Consider the following 18,679-nt stretch of genomic DNA (forward strand, 5'->3'; position numbering starts at 1 on the left):
TTCCCATGATCTAGTCTCCAGGAGCCCATGAGGGTCTGCAATTCATCCACAGCCTGTGTGGGTCCTTCAGCCACTGAGCCCCGCACTGATACTCTGCCATGGTCACCGTCATGAAAGATCATCGCCTCTGTTTCTACTTCTCAACAGGAGCTGTTCTCCCTGTTTCTGGTGCTCTGTGCCAGTCCGCTGCTCCCCAGAGTCTGCTACCCTTCGTGGCTGCTGCCGAGCACAAGTACCGCCATCTTGGGCATAGACCTGTTGATGCAATATTTTAATTTAAAAACACCGATGGGTCCTTTAACAGGCTGTTTAAAGCCTTTGGTTCTAGAACCAGGTGGGTGAACCCTTTGGAGAAGCGCTGTGTCTCCACTCACCTGGGCCCACACCAGTGGCAGCGCTGCCGTTACAACAACTCTGACAACACTGGCATATTGTTTCTATAAGTATCTATTCTTCACTCACTGTGTTTTCCAGGGGATCTTTATCCGCTGTTACTGGCAGAGGTTGCTGCAGTTTTAGAAATGATTGTCCACCATCCGTCAGTCAGGCCTGCATACGTTAAACAACAAAGAATTTCTGGTGGAACTCAGCAGGTCAGACAGGTAGAAATGGTCAGTCATTGTTCGAGTCGGGACCGTTTGCCAGTACTTTGCTCAAGATTCCAGCATCTGCAGCTTTTGTGTTGCTCTTCAGCCGACGTTAAAGTTAAAGAATAAAAACTCCTTCTCATTACTAGGGGTCCTCAGTTTTTATCAGCCTTACTCCCAGCATACCCTAATATTGTCAGCGCCAGTTAAAAGGGTCCCTGTCCATCACTTCTGTTCATGTTTAAAGTTGAACATCAGTTTACTTCCACAAAACATTAAAATCGAATAATCAATAAAGTTCAAACAACTTAAAGGCAAACATTAACTTCTCCATGAGAAAGAGCTAGCCTGAACACACCTGTTTATTTTGGTTACTTTATTCTATTTCCTGAATATCCAACTTGCTGGGTGATAATTCATTATTTGATTTTTATCCAGTTCAAAAAAAAACCTCTAGACTTCTTAAAAGAAATGGCCTTATGAACAGCTATTAAACTGTTCAACCATGGATCTGCTAACACTCTGTCCTTGAACACAAGTATGACACATTAATTAATAATCTGTGTCTGTTTGACCAGCTAGCACTCCACTTTTAGGAGGTAGTTTATTTTGCAATGAACCTAATTTGTTTAATTAATTTGGGCCTGATTTTAGACTTTCTTCCACTTGAAATGATACTATTTCAGTAGAGTTTGCAGAAATCCATGAAATATGTGTGAATGAGGTTGCAGTTGCATCATTTCCAGCGGAGAAAGTTCTGAAGAAATCCCTGGGGCATTTGGAAAAATGCAGGAAATAATGATAGTGGAAAACAAATGACAGGAGGAACTCAGCGGGTGCGGGTCAGTTACCTTTGTTGCCAACTTCCACCTTGTCCTCAAATTCCCCTGGTCTATCTCTGGCACTTCCTGTTTTGAATTTCTCTGTTTCCATCTCGGGATACATCTATCCATTGACATATACGGACTCCCACAACTGCCTCGATGCATTCTCTCCCATCCTGTCTCCCATAAGGGGACTCACTATCTGTTGCACTCAGTTTCTCCCTTGCCACCGCATCTGTCCTCAAGATGAGAATTTCTGCTATCAGACTTCTGAAATATCTTCCTCCTCGAAAGGTAGTTTCCTCTCTGCTGCTGTTGTTGGAGCCACATGAAATTTCTTCAGAACTTTCTCCGCTGGAAATGATGCAACTGCAACCTCATTCACACATATTTCCTGCATGTCTGCTATGACACCCCCCCCACCCCTTTCGCGAGAGAGAGAGAGAGAGAGAGAGAGAGAGAGAGAGAGAGAGAGAGTGATCACCTTTCACTGCATCCAGCACATCATCCTTTGCCATTTCCACCAGCTCCAACAGGATCCCACCACCAGCTGCATTTTACCCAATCCCCTGCTTTCTGATCCCGCAGCGACTGCCTCACTCACCACTATTCAGAGTCCCAAATAACCCTTTGAGTGAGGCAGAGATTCCCATGCATCCAAGCTAGTCCTTTGCATTTGGTGCTGATGAAGTGACTTCCTCTGTGTGTGTGTGTGTGTAAGTCCGAGACATACCAGGTGAATGTACCTGGACTCTGTCTGCAACAGCTGTCTCAAGCTTTCTGTTGCATGTCATTTAAATTCCCCTTCCCACAATGGTTCATGCATTCTCAGCCTTCTACACTGCCAAATGCAAATGAGCATATTTGGATAAGTGGATGGATGGAAAGGATTATGGAGGGCTATTGTTGGCCATTCATAACTTAACGAGGATCTTCTTCCAGATTCAGGTAACCCATTCCCCTCCCCACTCATCCCATGCTCCTTAATCCACTGCCACCAGTCCATCCACTATCTCCCTTTGTTCATCTTTTCCATCCCTTTCCCCTTGTCATCCCCCCCCCCTGGACACATCACCCTTCCCCACCTGGTTCCATCTGACCATTACCCTCCTTTATCAGTTTCCACCTCTCACAATGCCCTCTTCCTCAACACTCCATGCACTGCTTCGTTGGTGGGAGACTTTAGCCCTTTTCACACTTGCAAGTGATCCCAGGAATTAACTGCTAATCGGCCATTAAAATGCCTAGTGTGAAAGCAAAATCAGCTCAAGACCAGCATCAAATAACGTCTTCTCACGCCAGGGACTGACTGCCTCGACCCCTAGTACAATCCCTGGTGTCTACAGATCCCGGCATTGCAATCAGGCAAGTGCGAAACAAGCAATTGCATTGTGGGATTGAAATGACCCATGTTTTTGCACGAGTGCAGGAACATGAAGGAAGAAAAGATTAAAATGAAGTTATAAACTTTGCCATTAGAAAGTTGTAGCAGGAGAGAGAGGAAATAAATATCAATAGTGGACAATTTTTAAACAGCTTGGGAAAGTTGATAGCGCTATAGCGCACACTTTATAAAGACCGTGGGAAAAAGCAATGGTGGGCTTTACTTCCCAGAATGCCATACGGCAGAGAAACCCCTCCATAAATGCAGCTGGTCATACAGCCCTTTCTCTGCCGCATGGCATTCTGGGAGGGGAGGTCCACCATCGCTTTTACCCCACAATATTTATAAATTGTACATGATAGTGCTGCCACCTTTCCCATGCTATAAAATTGTGCACTGTCGCGCTATAAACTTTCCCACTCTGTTTAAAAAATTGTCCGCTATTGCTATTTATTGGTAGCATTTTACCACGGTCCCTTATAAAGGTTATATAGGTCAGCACAGCAATAACAGGGCCTGAAGGGCTCATGTTGTGCTGCACACAAAGCATAATTATGTTACAATTAGACATGATTAATTTTGTTCAAATATAAGATCATAATACATTGATCAGGATTTAGGGCAGGTCCACCGTCGCTCAATGTGTCATGACGTTACCAGTAGAAGGTAGAACAGTCCTAACCCCCGGGAATGGCTCCTTACAAGTGTTGTGTCCCAGTTAGGAGTGGTCAAATGTGAAAAGCCAAACCCAGGACATTGAATGGCCAATTTAATGGGCTGCAAGTGTGAAAGGGGCTTTTGTCTTCTTATTCTCTCTGGCTTTTTGCAGATGGTCACAGTGGAAATTAGATCATGTGGTTAACGTGATTCCAAAAAAAAAATCACTGCTAAAGATTTACAAAGCTGTCAAGTGTACAGTTGCTACAACATAACAAAACAGCAGGAAGGGCAAGGCAACTGACAGAACTAATATGAAAATTATGATGTTTCCTACAGAAGGCTGACTGCTGGTAACACTCGAACCAGTGGCACCTTTCATTCAGATTTGGAATTATAATAGGATTTCTCTCCTCCCGAATCATACAACCTGCCTTCCACTTGATTGCAAAGCATACTTCAAAAGGTGTTTGTCAAGTTTACCTTGAGAGTGCTTTTTTAAGGATGGTGATTCAAGGAGTCCATTCTGTAATGAAGCATTTGATGTAACTATTCATTCTGAAGGGAAAAAAGTTGAAATGCGGACACGTTGAAGCTGTTTTATGGTCTGAGCTTGGAGTCTAGTTGGCATCAGTGGCACAGCTGATGGGGTTGCTTCCTCATGACTGCTGTGACACAGGTTCAATCCAGACCGATGCTGTTTGGGTGTAAGTTCTCCCTGTGACCGCATAGGTTTCTCCCAGGAACTCTAGTTTCCTCCCAGCTCCCAAAGATAAACATGTTGGCTGATTAATTGGCTGCTGTAAATTGGCCTGAGTGCGTAGGTGAGTTGATGAATAATGTGGGGAAAGTAAAATGGGATTAGTGTAGGATTAATGTAAATGGAGGCTGATGGCTGGCATGGATCGAAGGATCTGATTCCATGTTATATAACTATGCTTCTATGACTCAGTATCCCTTCTCCTATTGAAAGATGGGTGTCTTGATGCCACACGTTGATTAACCTGGGGAAAAATAACCACCCAGGGCCAGCGTTGCTAGATTGTAGAGGACTAAGGAAATGAACTGATTGTTTATTCATTTTTTTCTCTCAGGCAATGCTTCTGCTAGTCAAGGGTTTTCAAACCTGCGGGCAGGTTTGCAGCTGTAGAGGTCATGCCCAGTGTATCCCAGCTGTCGATGTTCCCTGCTGGCCTGTGCAAGTGATATTGTTGTTGACCAACCCACTTCTGTGAAGTGTTCTGAACAAATTTGACTCCAGGTAAGATGACCTATATGTGTAAGTTGTCACTGCAGCCTCAAATAGCAATTGTAGACTTTGTGCAGCATGTGATGAGGGCAAGGCAGTGGACATTGTCCACGAGGACTTTAGGAAAGTCCTGCATGGCTGGTTAGTCTGGAAGGTTGGATCACAAGGGATGCAAGGTGAGCTGGCCAGTTTGACTCCAAACTGGCTTAATGAAAGGAGGTGGAGGGTGCGAGTAGATGGATACTTTTGTGATTGGAAGCTTGTATCCATTGGTGTGCCAAAGGGGTTGATGCTGGGTTCCACTATTGTTTGTTATAAACTGTATATATTAATGAATTAGATAGCAATGTAGTTAACAAAAAATAACATTTAAAAAAAATTAAAAATAACATACAATAGAAAAATAAACCCACCAGGATGTTGCCAGGACTGATTTATAGGAAGGGACTTGGTCTTTATTCCATAAAGATGAAGAGGTTGAGGGCTGATAGAGCTTTATAATATCAGGGAAGCATGGATAAAGTGAATTCTCACAGTCTTATTCCCAGGGTAGATGATTCAGAACTGGAGGGCACAGGTTTAAAGTGAGAGGGGAGAAAGTTAAGAGAGTTTTTCACTCAGAGGGCAGTCCACATTTGGAAAGAGCTGCAGGAGGAAGCTCTAGAAGCAGGTATGATCTTCATGTTCAAAAAGACATGCAATTAGGTGGCAGGCCAGGTTGTCATGACAGTGTGATTCTGGAACAGGCAAATGGGCCCAGGCCAGGATGCCCATATGATTGGCACAGATGAGTTGGACCAAAGGGACTGTTATGTACTCTATGGATCTCTGACTACATGAAGTTGAAGCAATAAGTGCACAGGGGCTGGCCATTCAGCCCATTGTATTTGTGCCATCACTGGCCCTGAAGCTCTTTAACTGGATTTTCCTTTATATATTTTGTACAATTATTCCTTCACACATGGTTTACAAAACAGAACTCATGCATCTCCAAACAATGAAAGGAATACATGTCCCTGATATCCCTGACTTTGAAGATGGGACTCGATTACTGGGTTGCAGTTATAACCCAACAATGTGAAATAGAAACCAGTGATATTGAGTCCCAGTGAAGAATTTTTATATTAATGACCTGGCAGCTCCAAGTATACCAATGACATGCAACTAGGTGGCGGGAATAGAACAGGGGTAGATTGAGTGAGTGGGCAAATACCTGGTAAATGCACTTTCATGTGAGGAAGTGTGAAGTCGTGTACTTACAGGTTATGGGGAGGAGGCAGGTAAATGGGGTTGAGAGGAAGAATGCATCAGTTATGGGTTTTTTTGGCAAGTGGAACCAAGGGGCAGATTTTACCCAAACAGCCAAAGTAGACAGGTGCATCAAGTCGCGAAGAGGGTAACTGGTAGATGTGCCTTTATTGCAAATATGTTCAGAATTTAGAAGTCAGGAGGTTTTGTTGCACCTGTACAGGGTATTAGTGAGGCCACACCTGGAGTACACGTGTACAGGGCTTAGTGAGGCAACCAGCCAGAATGTTCTCCACGGGACGTATTGTGACAGTATATAGATATGTTTTTGGGAGATAAATTTGGGCAGGTTTGTTAGTGTAGGTCACATACAAACACTTTAAAACAGATCTTATTTAAAATACTGGAGCTCTGCTAATACTAGACATGTTGGCCCCAGAGCCTTTGCAAAAAGCTTTGGAAATTGCCCAAGAGATTGTTGTTTACAAAAAGGCAACAGATGAAAGAACTTGTCGGAGCCGCAGACTGTCTGAAGTGAAACTTGCTTTTCTGGGGTGGGGGGGGGGGGGGTGAATCATGTGGTTTTGCAAGCAGAGAGAGAGTCAAACAGGTTTTCTCTCTGTGAGAGAGAGAGAGAGAGAGAGAGACACACTCACACACACATACACACACACACACACACACACACACACACACTCACACACACACACACACACACACACACACACACACACACACACAGATCAGTTCTGCAGTTTTACAGTCAGCAACTGCAGCTGGGACTGGAACAGGACAAGCTGGAAAGCTTGTAGAAAACCCCATTTGGAAGATGGGTTGTGAGTGCTTAGTTCAGCTTGGTTAAAGCCCTTGTGGTTCACGCAAGAGGAGAGAACTTGCTGCCTAATGTTTCACTTGAAATAAGAGAAACAAAAAGGAACTCTCTGGTGACCTGAAAGAAAGAGTTTATCATCTGGAGGACCCTGAGGGGCCAAGTTTCCTTGGCAACATATTGAACTGGCTGATTGAAAAGGAATCTCTCTCTGAAAACCAACAAAAACCTTCCTGAGTAGTGACCATTTACTTTTCAAGCACCAAAGCCTGGTGAACTTTATAAACATTAAATTCTGTGCACAGTATAAGAATTGCCTGCAACCAATGAACTTGGAGGAATGAGAAGTGAGAATGAACTGTGAACCAAAGACCTTTTCTGAAATTACACACATATTACATACATGTCCGCTTAGAATTAGAAGGGGATTAAGTTGGGTTAGTTAAGTCAATAGTGATAAGTTAAAGTGTGATTCTGTTTTCATGTATAAAGATAATTAAAAGGAACTTTTGTTTAAGGAACCATTTGTCTTGGTGAATATCTACTGCTGCTGGGTTTTGGGGTCCTCTGGGCTTGTAACAATATGTAGAAGTTTACTAGAGTCTTCAATGACAAACCAAATCTCCTCAGACACCTCACAAAATATAGCTGCTGGTGAACCTTCTTTGTGGTGCATCAACATGGAGGCTCCAGCTCAGATCCTTGGAGATATTGACAGCCAGGAATTTGCAAGGATATTGCAAAGAAGCATCATATATTTGTACTGCAAGAGGAAAGGACAAATGGCACTCAGTGGGACACTTCAAGATTAAGAGTAATGACCCAAGATATACAGCCATTGTGCCACACTTTAAAAAGATTAGCAGTCCCTGACACTTACACTGTGTTGCCGGGTATCTCTGACAGCAGTTGAATGCCTGCCTCCTGCAGATCACCTCAAAAGATACTGTCTATTTCCTAAGTTGCAAGTGTTAAATACTGGATGATAGAGGTTTAAGGGGAGAGGGATAAAGCTTCGAGGTGCTGAAAGTAGATAATATTAGCAGCATTTTAGAGGCAAGTAACCCTACTGATGAACACATGGGAAATCAGGGATATGGACCATGTGTAGGCAAGTAAGATGAGATTAGGTAAACTAGAAAATCTGCAGATGCTGGGGTCTAGTGCACTGCACAAAAGTGCTGGAGAAACTCAGCAGGTCACGCAGCGTCGATAGAAAGTAAAAGGCAATCAATGTTTCGAGCTTGAGCCCTTCATCAGGATTAAAAAGGTGGGAGGGGGAAGCAGAAAGAGAAGTGGGAGGAACACAAGCTGACATTAATTAATGAGTTAATTGTTGGATACAGAACAGTGGATAGAAAGAGAAGGAAGCTGAGGAGATGGGGAAAAGGGAAGAGGGGTGATGAAAGAAAGATAGAAGGGAGGGAAGTGGATGGGGAGCCAGAGGAAGGGAGACAGGAGGATAAAGGGAAAAGAGAGACCAGGGAGGGTTTTGATAGAAGTTAGAGGTCGATATTGATGCCGTCTGGTTGGAGACTGCTGATCAGAATACAAGATGTAATTAGTTTAATTTAGATTGGCACCAATCATTGGTTGGGACATCATGGGCTAAAAGGCCTGTATCTGCACTGTACTGTTTTAAGATCTATGTTCTTATGCAAAAGCTTCCTCTGTAAATCATTGCTGCTTTCTTTGGTTCAACTGGTATATTGTTGCCTCCTTCTACAATCTATCCAAGAGTGGGGTAACTAGAAGTTGGTACCTTTTTTTGGACAGCAAGTAAATAAAGGTAAAATGAGAAAATAAAGATTCAGCGGGTCAGGAAATGTCTGCTTTGAGATGAGGAGTTGGTGTTTCAGATCGATGACCGTGATTCAGAATTCTTTCCATATTTTGCTCTGTTTCGGTGGAGCTACTTTGAAATTCCTTTCACAATGAATGATGTGTGAGATCCAATATCCTCAACAGGACTGCAAGTGCCAATCAGGTCTCATTAAAACTCTGCCTGATACACCTGGAATCTTCAGCCAGCCTTATTTTTGCTTCTAACCTCCCTGAACTGCCAGTGAAGCTGCCAAGAGCAGCTTTATTGAAATAAACGTCCGCTGCGGTTTCTCTGACCTCCGACAGCTGCTCTTTCTGGGGCTCTGCTGGTGTGTCATCTCTCAACCTGTGTGAATCCGTAAACATTAACCCATTGTGATCATTACAGAAAGGGTGCCTCCTTTTACGAATGTTCTGCCTGGACAAGGTGTTCCATTGAATGCCCAGTGTATGATGCAAAAGACACGGGAAGCATGGAAGAAGGATTGGCTTTTGGACTGGTGGATTTTCTGCAGAGCTGTACGAACCTACCATTTCCATTCCAAGGGAAAGATGGGCAAAATGTCTGATCCTTTCGCAACTCATTCTAAAATCTTTCTCACACCCCCACCTTTTTATTCGGGAGGCTGCCTGTCTTTTGCTCATACCTTAACGAAGGCCTCAATCTGATACATTGGTTACAGGATTGGCACCAAGGAGGCCACTTGCAGGCATTGCCTTCCCAAGTGAGTTATTGTGCCCTCCCCCCCCCCCACCGCAACATTAGTGTTGCTACCATCAGCATGCGTTATAATCATGCGCGTTTGTGTGTTACGTCGGAGGGAGGGGAAATGTCACAGCGGAAGTTCGTGACAGGTAAGGCAACCCCCCCCGACAGAGTCTTCGAACGTCAGTTTATGGGCCACCCCGCCCCCTACTACAGCTAACCCTAATGATCCTAATTAGACTTGTTCTGAATCCAACCCCGCTTGGTTACCTTTTAGCACTTTTGGGTGTTGCAGTCAAACATTAAACCCATCAGACCTCCTGGCAGTGAAGAATGGGTTTATTCAATATGACAGGTGAACATGATACTATGGATTATAACATTATGACCAATCTCCCATCATCCTTCAACCTCTCCCACACTTTCCCACGAAGGCAGCTGAGTTGGATAACCCCACGGGGTATACTGCCAGTGATGAAAGATCACTGTGACACGATGGAAGGGTTAGGATCGTGATCCTTCATAACGTGTGACACGTTGTTTGTTCATTATTGCTGAGTCCACTGCAATGATTATCGTTTGTCTCATTTTCAGATGTGAAGATTGGGAAGGCTATAGGGGAGGAATGGTGTGGCAATTAAATTTTAAATGTTTAAAATTTTTAATTTAGACATTCAGCAAGATAACAGGCCATTTCAGCCCACACGTCCGTGCTGGCCACTTTGCACCCACTTAACCTACACCCTCTCGCTTTGTTTTTGAATGGTGAGAGGAAACCCAGGAAGACATGGGGAGAATGTACAAGCTCCTTACAGACAGCGCAGGATTCGAGCCCCAGTCCCGATCGCTGGTGTTGTAAAGTCGTTGTACTAACCTCTGTGTGAAAGAGATCAGGTCATGAGGAAAATGTGAGGAATGGGATTGAGCAGAGAGCTGGCATGGACTCGATGGGCTGAATGGCCTCCAATCATCAAGAAATGTGAAATCACTCGGCTGAAACTTCCTTCCTGTATTCCCAAACTGTGCTGACTTTTCTAGTGTTAGATCACAACATTTTCACGTATTCATTTTCTGTGGACTGGGCATTGCTGGGAAGGTCAACATTTACTGCTCAGGTGACCCATAAATCTGGAAGAGTCATGCTGGCATCAGGTTTTTAAAAGTTTCAGTTTGATCTTGTGTGCTATTGGTTCTTTTTAAAAAGGACAGCTATTAATTCACAGATGGTGTCACTGTAGCTTTAAGAAAATGCAAAGGAAAATGTGGACATGTAATACTTATTCCAGACCACTTACTGTCTGCCACTCTATGAGCCCAGCACTATGACAGTTACGCACTGCACTGGGTGAACACTATGATTAAGGAACAGTCACGTCTCAATTACACTGTGATTTTCATTAGTGAGACAGATGGTGCAGATGAAACAGTTCTGTCCCCTTTGAAGGTCATAAACATTGGCTATGTCTCAGCTCATCATGAATAACCGCCTTAAAAGGAGAAATAAAAATGAAGACAGTATGTTCAAGGAAAATTGAAAATCCAGCAGACTTAAGTAAAAATTACAAACTCTGAGTCTCGATCAAACAATGCAGCTGAATTGAAGAATTGGCACCTTCTGAGAGGGACGGTGGGACGCCAGACACCCAGTCAGGGTTCAGACACAGGTCTCAACCCAAAACATCGACTGGCCATTTCCCTCCAGAGATACTGACTCATCTGCTGAGTTCCTCCGCCAGTTTGCCTTTTGCTCAAGATCTTGATGGTTAAAGGGAGGGCCCTGTCTGTGCTTGTGATACCCTGTGTTTTTCCGTGAGGCACTGAGAGACACAATACTTCCAGGATCATGTGGAATCAACTGACAGTGCCTCCAATCTGTCGTTCAAACAGGAGTACATACTAAGGGATGCACAAAGGTTTGGTGCAGCCTTCGCGAAGACCCTGTGGGGACAGACCACAGTCTAGAGTCCTCCCGTTACTGGGATTTAAGGGGCTGAGACCAAGGGGAAGTCTCTCAACAGAGGAGGAAGAAGTGACAAGGCACTACAGGGGTGGTAATGGTGCATTGTTATGCCTCAAACCAGCAACCACAGAAGATGCAAACCAAAAGGGTTAAATTTTAAGTCTAAATTTATTAATGACTATTAACAATATAATGTCTTAACCCAATTAACCCCACAATAAGTAACTATGACAAATATATAAATATCATAAACCAGACCATTACAGAACGTGCCCAATATTCAAAAAGAGAAAAACCCCAGGTCAGTCAGACAACTGAGTCAGTCTGAAAACACAGCCCACAGAATTCAATCCCAAACCTCAATGTCAAAATTCAGTTCCCCAGACTGAATAACAAAAGGACGTTGTGTTGAACATTGGAGAGAGAAATGACTGATGTTGAATTACCATAAGCTAACAAATCTTTTTTCAAGGTCTGCTTAGATGATTTCCCTCAGTTCTCAAATTGTGGTTTTTAATCCTTCATTATGAGGCATGTGCCTTTCACACAATTCTCCTGGTTGGTCTCCACCGCTTCAACTGCCATTCTGAACGTTCCATTCTCTCTCTTTCTGCACAGCTCGACCCAGGTGCAGAACAAGTCATACAGCATTCCCAGCAGAATCCCATCCTTTATGATGACAGTCCACAGTCCAAAAGGGTCAGTCCATGGTCCATAACAGTATTTAGAGAAGAAATGTTACAATGTATATTGATGGGAATGTATAGATATGACTGACATAATGGATGGGAAAGGTCTTTGAATGGTTTTCTCTTTTGTAAATATTTTTTGTGAATAAAGTCTATTTTTGGAAATAAATAGACACACAGAGCAGTCAGGAGTTCCTTGCAGGAGGTACCATTCAAGAAAAGGTCTCACATCTGATCAACTATATGTGCATCTTTGGCCCAGAGCAGGAGGGGGAGAAGAGGCAAGGCAGGGGGCTTCTGTGGACATGGTGCTGGGGCAGACCCAGTGAATAATGTGTGGAATGTAGCGAGGTGCACACCACTGCCTTGATCATTGCCATCTCCAGAGAGGACAATGTGTTTGAGCGCCACCCAGCCACATGTTCTCTCCCAGGACTCAGCGCCTTTCCAATCTTCTGGAAGACAGATTGTTGGAGGGTCCAAGACATCTTGTCGCCTCTTGTCTTGAAGTAATATAACGTTGCCCAGGAATGAGCTGTGTGACAGGGAGAGGCTCGAGCTTCTCCTGTGGCACCAAAGCATTGAGTAACTCTTCCCTGTCCTCCAGTGGAACATTGGACTTCAGATGCAGGACTCTGGTGTCAACGTGGACCTGGCCACCATTTCCCACCTGAGAGGTCTGGGCTCCAAGCTCGGTGCAAAGCTACATTTTCTCACCATTTCCCAAACTGTCAGAGTGGCAGGCCCAATGTTCCGGAAGCACATGTACAGAGTCCACTGGCCTCCCATCTGTGACGTTAGCTCTGGGTGATCATTTATCCTTGCTCTGTGGCTACCAATTTTCTCTACCAATCTGAACAAAGTTTGCACCTGATTATTATCACCAGTCCTCATGTCCATCTATTGTGCAGATGGAGCATTCAGGATGGTATTGGGAACCTCAAGTCCATGCATCAGTGGACTCCCCATCTGCCATCCCTTACCCAACTATGGTAGAGTTTATGATATCTACATTGGCCCATCAGCACCTAGAGAATGGCCTGAGAAAGAGAAACTTAAATCACTACTCCAGGCTCACTGTCTTGTTCGCATTGCTTCACTCGAAGCCTGGACTGGCAGCCAGAACTGGCTTCAGGAACCAGAAATACAACACAACGTATCAGAGGTGGTCAGACCCTAACTGGCCAGCTTGCCCTCCAGCTGGGTTAAATGTCCCCTGAGTGGCATAGGTTGGCATTTGGAGAATAAGGGGAGTTTGTATGTATCTGAGAGAGGTAGTGGATACAGTCCAGGACATCACAGGCAAAACCCTCCCCACCATTGAGAAGTTCTACAGGGAATGCTGCCGTCAGAGGGCAGCAGCAATCATCAAGGACCCACACCATGCAGCACACTGTTGTCACTGCTCCCATCTGGAAAGAGGCCCAGATGCCACAAGACTCGCACCATCTGGTTCAGGAACAGCTGCTTCCCCTCTACCTTCAGACTCCTCAATGACAAACTCAATCAGAGACTCATTTAAGGACTCTTGTACTTTAATGATTTTTCTCTATTGCACAGTCAGTTTGTTTACATTTTTTTATTTGTTTATATGTGTACGTTGTGTTGTGTACCGTGTTTTTTGCATTACCAGTTAGTGGTAATTCTGCCTTGTCCACACGAAAAAGAATCTCAGAGTTGTAAGCGTTGTCACGAATGTATTCAGACAATAAATCTGAAACCTGAAAACCTGACTCACTGAGCTCCTCCAGCACTTGATGTGCCGCTCAGTTGTCCAGCATCCGCAGTTTCTCTTTGCTCAAGAAGGTATGGAATGATTCAGTAAGCTAAGTCAATGAATGATTTTGTTTCTTCCTTGTAACAGCTTGGGAATATAGTCCAGTGTTTTCTTTGGAAGTGAAAACCAGTTCTCTGAGGCCCTTCTCTTCCCCCTCCCCAATCATCTGGTTTAGTGATCATGTCCATGAGCAAAAAAAAAGTTCTCCTTAATTGATGGACCAGAGCTCACGTACACAGCTGATTTTTGTGTTCCCCTTTTGTTAAATTGAAATCAGATGTGAGGAGACATTGTAAGGCTTGAAATTCAGGAGGCTGAGGACTGTGGGGAGAAGGCAGAGAAGATTTGGGGAAATGGGGGAGCCATGTCATTGAGTGTCACGGCAAAAGAATAAGCTTGAGTCAATGAGAAATGAGCTTGTTCAAAGGTAGACAAAATGTTTGTGAGTAAAGGGGATCAGGGGAATGCAGTTTCTGGGCCTCTCAAAAAGGGTGTAGAGGCACTGGGAGAGTTCATAGAGTCAGACAGTCAAAAATATATAGCATGGAGACAAGCCCATCAGCCCACAGAGTTCATGCTAACCATCAACCATCTATTGACACTCATCCTACACTGTGCCAGCCTTCTTTCTGTTAAAATCTGCCATAAAGGAAGCAAAGGGTAATCATGAAAAAATGTATTGATTAAGAAAGAGGAAGTACTGGAGCTTTTGAAGCATATAAAGGTGGATAAGTCTCCAGGTCCAACTAGATTTTCCCCAGGGCCTTGAGAGAAGTTAGTGAGGACATGCTTCTTTCCTCAGAGAGTGGCAGCTGTGTAGAATGAGGTTCCGGGAGAAGTAGTGGTGGCAGGGTCCATTTTGTCATTGAAGGGAAAATTGGATAGGTATATGGATAGGAGGGGAATGAAGGGTGGGACTAGAGGAGAGTACTTAGTTCTGTGCTGTTATGGTTATATGGTTAAGAATGTAAGGGGGAATGTGAGGCATATCGAGCCATTTCCTAATTTCATTTGTGAAGAATCAACCTGGTGGGATGTTTAAAGTGGTGCCATTGAATCCTCATTACAAGTGATGGGGGGAAAAAGATAGGGGATGAACTACCTGCTGAGCACACTGGATCCTTCAGTGTGAAGGACATTGCTGGAAGCTCAGTGCACTGGCTCATCATTGATATAAAGGAAGTCTTGTCCACATTTGCAATAAAGGCAGGGCAATATCAGTTAAGGGTCCAGAAATGGCTGCCTAAAGCCTCAAAAAGACCATGTGAAATTTTGTCAGAAGTGAAGTGGTCGTTTTCAATTCGTCGTTCATTCGACATGGTCTGAACCCACAAACTACAGTGAGACCCACTGTTGAGGAGCTGAGCTGGATTTTTCCTATGTGTGGGATCAGGACAGAATTAGTGCCCAGTAATTCACTGTTCACTAAGTGTTATTGCATGATATGTAACCGAATCAAACTGCAATGTGTGAGCAGAAACTTTGAAAATACAAATATTCCAAAGTTACTCTAGCCTCATGATGAGGGATTGACTGGCTAACATTTAATTGCTGCTTATAGCCTGATGGAGTTGTCAATGTATCATCAATATCTCACATGATTGAGTTTGGATCAGCCCAGCTCTAAGGAGTCTCTAGTGAGACAGCAATTGAAGCAGGGGCAATGAGTCAAGGAAAAGGAAAGCAATTTGAATTGTGTTGTAGAATTAGAGCCACCAGACCACTGAGCAGGAACAAGATACTGCAGTGACTCAATCCAGTTCTGCTGTCCGAAGAATCATTTTGTTTGCTTCACAAATCATGTCAGAAATATCTATGAGCACAGCTTTCTGATGATCAATGCATTCCTCACATCGATACAGAGTCACCAGTGAATTTGGACAGACTTCTGGATCCGGAACTCCGGAAATGAGACCACATTGAAGGGTTTGAGTGGACTAAGGAATCCGGCCCACAAACTGTACCTGCATTGACTGGACGTGGTTGTGAAAGCAGTGAGTTATGACTGGGATTGTGTGAAGACGTCCAGTGGTCAGAGGATGTAGTGATGTAATCACTTCACATGTCAGCACCACATATAATATGTTGCTTGTAGTTTGGGTTATAGTTACATTTTCTCCTGGTATTTTAACTGTGACTGTCAGTAGAAATCCTAAGAACTACAAGAGTATCCAAGGTCCACCTTAAGTACATCACGTACCTCAGCAATTCTGTGAACACCACCACAAAGTACACAGCCACTGTGTGTGCTATCACACAGTGCACAACAAATGTGCTCACATATCACAGAATGCAAAACCACTGTTCACACTACCATAGAGAACACGTGCACTGTGTACATTAACACTGTATACACGATCACACGGTACACCATTACAGTACTCCCTACCACCATCCCTGTACATTCTACCACTCAGTGCAGAACCACTGCACACCACCAGACTACACAACCACAGTGCACACTACCATGGTGTTCAGTCAGAAATAGTGTAACACCGAAACCTCCGCCCACATGCTGCACATAGCCTTGTCCTTAACCCTCTAATCGGGTGCACTCACCATGAGGGAGTTGGAAACCAGGGCAGAAGCTTGTGGGACAGAGCTATTTGGTGACCTTGGAGATAGGATATGAAGCATTGTCGCAGATTGAATAACCACCTCTGGAGGTGAAGCAAACCTACTCAGTCATGAAGTTGTGTCCAACCTGAATCTGGTGCAGACTTCAGGGAGTGAAGCATTGAATCAAGTCCCACAGAGAAGCAAAACCTTCTTGGGACTCTGCTCCAGAACTGCATTGTCCAAAACTAGTTCCAATCGAACCCTGTCATTAAATCTGAAAACTACATGAACCAGGCACTTGTCTGAATTCATAGTAATAATGAGTTTATTGGCACACGATGTGCACATGCACTGAAATTCTTACTTGCTGCAGATCAAGAGTCCACATAAATTAAAACTATGATCCTTTTGAATTAAATTAAAAGAGAAAGTAAATACATAAGATAGATAATAAGTAATCCATCAGCCAGCTCCCCACCATGACTACCAGCCCCCCCACATCTCCATCGGGCACACAAAACTCAAAACGGTCAACCAGTTTACCTATCTCGGCTGCACCATTTCATCAGATGCAAGGATCGACAATGAGATAGACAACAGACTTGCCAAGGCAAATAGCGCCTTTGGAAGACTACACAAAAGAGTCTGGAAAAACAACCAACTGAAAAACCTCACAAAGATAAACGTATACAGAGCCGTTGTCATACCCACACTCCTGTTCGGCTCCGAATCATGGGTCCTCTACCGGCACCACCTACGGCTCCTAGAACGCTTCCACCAGCGTTGTCTCCGCTCCATCCTCAACATCCATTGGAGCGCTTTCATCCCTAACGTCGAAGTACTCGAGATGGCAGAGGTCGACAGCATCGAGTCCACGCTGCTGAAGATCCAGCTGCGCTGGATGGGTCACGTCTCCAGAATGGAGGCCCATCGCCTTCCCAAGATCGTGTTATATGGCGAGCTCTCCACTGGCCACCGTGACAGAGGTGCACCAAAGAAAAGGTACAAGGACTGCCTAAAGAAATCTCTTGGTGCCTGCCACATTGACCACCGCCAGTGGGCTGATAACGCCTCAAACCGTGCATCTTGGCGCCTCACAGTTTGGCGGGCAGCAACCTCCTTTGAAGAAGACCGCAGAGCCCACCTCACTGACAAAAGGCAAAGGAGGAAAAACCCAACACCCAACCCCAACCAACCAATTTTCCCCTGCAACCGCTGCAACCGTGTCTGCCTGTCCCGCATCGGACTTGTCAGCCACAAACGAGCCTGCAGCTGACGTGGACTTTTTACCCCCTCCATAAATCTTCGTCCGCGAAGCCAAGCCAAAGAATCCTCGTGCAAAATAAATGACTTGTAATTGGACAGACTGTCCTTTTGTGGTGTTAGAGTAGTCCATAACTAATGTGCCAAAGAAAAGGTTCAAGGGCCTGATAGCCTTTGATAAATGAACTGTTAGAACCTGGAGGTGCTGAACTTCAGGATTCTGTACCTTCTGCCTTCAGGTGGCCAGTGGGAAGAGATTGTGACCAGGGTGATGGGGATGCTTTCTGATGTTATACTTATCAAATGTGGATACATTATTTATAACTCACTGATGCTTGATTATAAAAGTGAGTGCAGAGGATAGAATCAAAATTTACCAGATGTTTGCCTGAGGTGGAATGTACACAGCAGCCAGGATGATGGCAGTGAACTCCCTCGGCGCATAGCATAGATGACACTTGATCGTGTGTCACAAAATGTGTTGTTTTGTGGCAGGGTTACAGGTGCAAAATTGCATTTTTATAAATGAGTACAAAAAGAAGAGAAAAGTGAGGTATTGTTTCTGGTTCATTGTCGATTCAGAAATCTGCTGTTATCTCTTTCCTGATGTTATCAATGAGAAGAGGGTATGGCTGGTGAGCCTTTCTCATTATTGCATTGACATGTCCGCCCCAGGATGGATCTTTAAAGATGTTGACACCCAGGAATTTAAAGTTCTTAACCCTTTCCACTGTTGAGGACTGGTTTGTGTTCTGATTTCACCCTCCTGAAGTCTACATTCAGTTCCTTGGTTTTGCTAACATTGAGTGCAAGGTTTGTTGCTGTTGAGACACCACTCAACTAGCCGATATATCTTGCTCCTATGTGCTTCCTCAGTGCTGTCTGTGATTCTGCCGACAACCGTGGTATCATCGGCAAATTTCTAGATGCCATTTGAATTGTGCTTGGCCACACAGCCATGTGTGTAGAGCAAGTAGACCAGAGGGTTAAGCACACATCCTTAAGGCCCTGTGTTGATTAGCTATGAGGAGGAGACATTATTTCCGATTCGTGCCGACTGTGGTTTTCCGATGAGGAAGTCAAGGATCCAGTTGCAGAGGGAGGAGCAGAGGCCCACGTTTTG

At 44.3% G+C, this 18,679-nt stretch overlaps 1 protein-coding gene across 1 annotated transcript in view; it reads left to right on the plus strand.

Annotated features, from left to right (window-relative positions):
- Positions 1-4,546: 4,546 nt before the first annotated feature.
- enox1 (ecto-NOX disulfide-thiol exchanger 1) overlaps positions 4,547-18,679 on the plus strand; it is a 305,533-nt gene continuing 291,400 nt past the window's right edge. The window contains exon 1 of the mRNA XM_069889622.1: positions 4,547-4,713. The gene's annotated coding sequence lies outside the window, so the exon portion shown is untranslated. The remainder of the gene's footprint in view (positions 4,714-18,679) is intronic.

Source organism: Narcine bancroftii, chromosome 7, assembly GCF_036971445.1.
Source record: "Narcine bancroftii isolate sNarBan1 chromosome 7, sNarBan1.hap1, whole genome shotgun sequence".
In the NCBI taxonomy this organism is placed as follows: Eukaryota; Metazoa; Chordata; class Chondrichthyes; order Torpediniformes; family Narcinidae; genus Narcine; species Narcine bancroftii.